Below are 3603 nucleotides of genomic sequence, written 5' to 3'. Positions count from 1 at the left end.
ATCTCTCATCAATATAAACTCTTTGACTGACTTCTGACACGAGTGAAACGGTCTTTTTATTTCGAAAGCTCGTATCGCTTTTGTTGAAACGTTTGGAACTTGTTAATGGGGCGATTTCAAGTCAGCAACAAAACTGTTCAAGAAACACAGACACACACGCACTCACACACACACACACATACACATACACATACACATACACGCACACATACACAGTGTGTGTGTGTATATATATATATATATATATATATATATATATATATATATATATATATATATATATATATATACATATACAGTGTGTGTGTGTGTGTGTGTGTGTGTGTGTGTGTGTGTGTGTGTGTGTTCTTCAGAGGGAGAGAGAGAGAGAGAGAGAGAGAGAGAGAGAGAGAGAGAGAGAGAGAGAGAGAGAGAGAGAGAGGGGGGGGGGGAGAGAAAGAGAGGAAAAAAAGATAAATAGAAATTAGACAAACAGAGAAAAACAGGGGGAAAATGAGGAGAGTAGGAGAAGAGACAAAGAGAGAAGGGGAGGATAAAGAATATCACATCACGGTACTTGGGTGGCATTCTATATGCACAGACATGAGTCCGAGTCACCTCTCAGCAAAGATGAACTTATCATATCCAATCAAGCTATCGTTCCTCGCCGAGCCGCGATATAAGAGCAATTTTCAAAGACAAAGAAACGATGTCTGTAGCGCAGTTGATGTGTATCAACCTATCTCCCACATCCTCGTAGTATGGCGAACCTGTTTCCCATCACGTGACCCGCTCAGGCTCAGCCCTCAGCGGACCCTGACTCGCTTGTCACCCACACTCTTCTTCCCCGATCTCCTCTTCGACTCAGTGCTCACGCCCCGTTCGAAAAATCGGGTTAATTAAATAAATATCCCCGCCTGCGTGACTTCTTCACGTCTCGTTACACCTAGAAATCGGCGTTGAACTGTACTCATTCCGATTTTTTTTTTTTTTTTTCCGAACGCTCTGCATTGTCACCATTCTAAATAGAAGAATAATCGGTTCTTACTATCCCAGTCGCACAGCGCTCGCCACTTAAGCTTTACGTGTGTTAAAGCGACACGAAATGAGAAGCTGGTTCTTAAAAAAAAGGGAGAGAAGCTGAGCAACTTCTATTTGCTTTAGGTTTCTTTTGGCGGCCTCTTTTTGACGTCCTTTCGTTTTCTCTTTGCAGTGTTCCTTCTGCCGCCCCAAGTCTCTCCGGTCGTTGAGGAAAATGAAGGGTAATACTCACTTTTTTTTCTTTCTTTCTTTCTTTTTTGATGACTGCTGTGTTTAATAGTTTCCCTGGTTTTCTAATTAGCGAATGTATTGTATGCGTGGTAGGTGATTAGGAGTAATAAGAGGAATGCAAACTACAACAGAATGAACGTAGTATATCATGCTTGTTAAACCTTGCTAAGAAGATGATAACTGCTCCTTCCCGGTGTGTGCTTTTTCTTCCTAACCTGGTTCTGAAAATATGATGTGAAACTGCCCAACAGCGATACCCTCTTGTTCGCACGTCAAGAGTGAACAGATGGCCTTGTAAGTCTGAATAAGCAATTATAATAACGTATTTTAAAAAGCATTTCGCTCTTGTTTACCGTTCGATATCATAAAATCGCTGAGGATCGCTTTATTCAGTTCATAGGATACAACTAGGACACTGCAGGTGGCATGGGATGACTTCGACGGAACCCTGACCTGTAACCTGTCTGCCAAACCCAAATGACCTCCAGGCACAGCTCCAGTCCAGTCGCCTTCGAGGTTCAAGCCAGAACACGGGGATAGCAAGTGGTGACAATGCCCTCTATAGGCCTATAAATAACGTCGTTCATATATGTTAAATTAAGAGGAACTGCACTCCCTTTTCAAAAGAGATACGATCTTTTAGTGGCTTTATCTTGTAAATAACTAAATATATGCGTTTGAGTGTGTGTGTGTTTGTGTTTCTGTTTGTGTTTGATGTCCACACAAGACAGGATAAGCAAACCTAATTCATATGGCTTGCTTTCAGCTCCTACGCATACTCCCTTCCCTTCCCCTCCCTTCCCCTTCCCCTTCCCTTCCCTTCCCTTCCCCTTCCCTTCCCTTCCCTCCCCTCCCTTCCTCTCCCCTCCCCTCCCCTTCCTTCCCCTCTCCCCTTCCCTCCCCTTTACTCTCCTCCCTTCCTGATTTCTACCCTCCACTCTCTGCTACCCTTCCCTCCTCCTCCTCTACGCTACCACGACCAGTTGACCTCGAAAGTGCCTACCCATTCACTAACTTAACCAAACCACTTTCTTGCCCCGCCCGTCTAGTCACTTCCCGAGAGACTACAAAAGTCACTATGTTTACTACAGCGAGCGCACCTTTTTGTTACACTGTCTGCTGTAGGGTGTGATGCGCATTTTGTTGCTGTGTACGACTGTTTACCTTTGCGTCTGTGTTGTATTCGTGTGTCTGATTTGGGGTTTTTTTTTTCGTATGTCCCACAACTTAGTTCACGCACATAAAAAACAACAGAAAAAGAAAGGAAAAATGTATATGTATATATATTTATGCATCTATCTATCTATATATGTGTGTGTGTGAGAGAGAGAGAAAAAAAAACACAGGGAAGCATCAGTGACGCGGCATTGAGCGGGGCATAAAATAATCTCTTACCTTGCTTATGTCTCCCTTTCTCTCTCTCTCTCTCTCTCTCTCTCTCTCTCTCTCTCTCTCTCTCTCTCTCTCTCTCTCTCTCTCTCTCTCTCTCTCTCTCTCTCTCTCTGTATGTGCGAGTGCGTGCGTACGTGTGTGTATGTGAGTGTGTGTGTGTCTTCGCTTTCAGATGCTGCTTTGGCTCCAGTGACAACTTCCTCTCCCAACGCAGATTAACCTACATATAGAACAGTCACATTTCCACAGACAATAACAAGCAAGTCACTTCCTTCCACCACCCCCCCCCCACACACACACACATCTCCCCTAGCACTACGTCACCAACACTGATTTCATCCTCGACGTCATTCGCTCGACGTATTTGGTCCAAGGACAGGACGTGGCACTGGTTGAGGGCTTTGGATGGTGGTCTTGTACTTAACAGAAGAGAAGAAAAATCAGTTCATGTTGGATACTAATCCATTGTTCAGTTTCAAAACCAATAATCTCAGTTAATTCCTTTTTATTAGAATTCCATAAAGCAGTGGAAGTCTTCTTGCCTATAAGAAAACAACCTCAAACATGACTGATCGCTTAGACTTCAATACCGAGTTTCTTTAACCTCTTCGTCCGTTCCAAGCTGTTGTTAGATTCACGAACATGAGCAAGACAAAAATGTTTATTCATGAAAGTCTGGCTTGATGTAAATAACCAGGTTCCTTCAAGCCCCCTCGTCAATACCAAGTTCGCAAGAGTACAAATCTCGTGCTCTAGATCCCGAAACCTTCCCCTTCGCAAATATACGAGCCGTAGGACCTCGGCCGACGCCTCTGCCACCGAGTTCTTCTTTGCCTTCCACCTCGCGAGCGCTCTTTGTATCCTACACAAGCCCTCTTCCTCCCTCCCGTCCCGCCTCCTCACCCACGGCGGCCACTCCCAGGTGAGCACTTCCGCGTGAGCCAAGGTGAGACTCTCTAC

General features: G+C 44.5%; 1 long non-coding RNA gene across 2 annotated transcripts in view; it reads left to right on the top strand.

The window, feature by feature from the left end:
* The first annotated feature begins 1026 nt into the window (after positions 1-1026).
* LOC122264977 (uncharacterized) overlaps positions 1027-3603 on the top strand; it is a 25411-nt gene continuing 22834 nt past the window's right edge. The window contains exon 1 of one of the 2 annotated variants that reach the window (XR_015191109.1): positions 1027-1241. This is a non-coding gene — a long non-coding RNA (uncharacterized LOC122264977). The remainder of the gene's footprint in view (positions 1242-3603) is intronic. The other variant, XR_015191113.1, reaches the window with a different exon arrangement.

This window comes from Penaeus japonicus, unplaced genomic scaffold (genome assembly GCF_977035675.1).
Source record: "Penaeus japonicus unplaced genomic scaffold, GWHDUDI00000001_assembly GWHDUDI00000006, whole genome shotgun sequence".
Lineage (NCBI taxonomy): Eukaryota > Metazoa > Arthropoda > Malacostraca > Decapoda > Penaeidae > Penaeus > Penaeus japonicus.
Note: the sequence above shows the minus strand (reverse complement) of the source record. Positions and strands in the feature narration are given on the sequence as shown.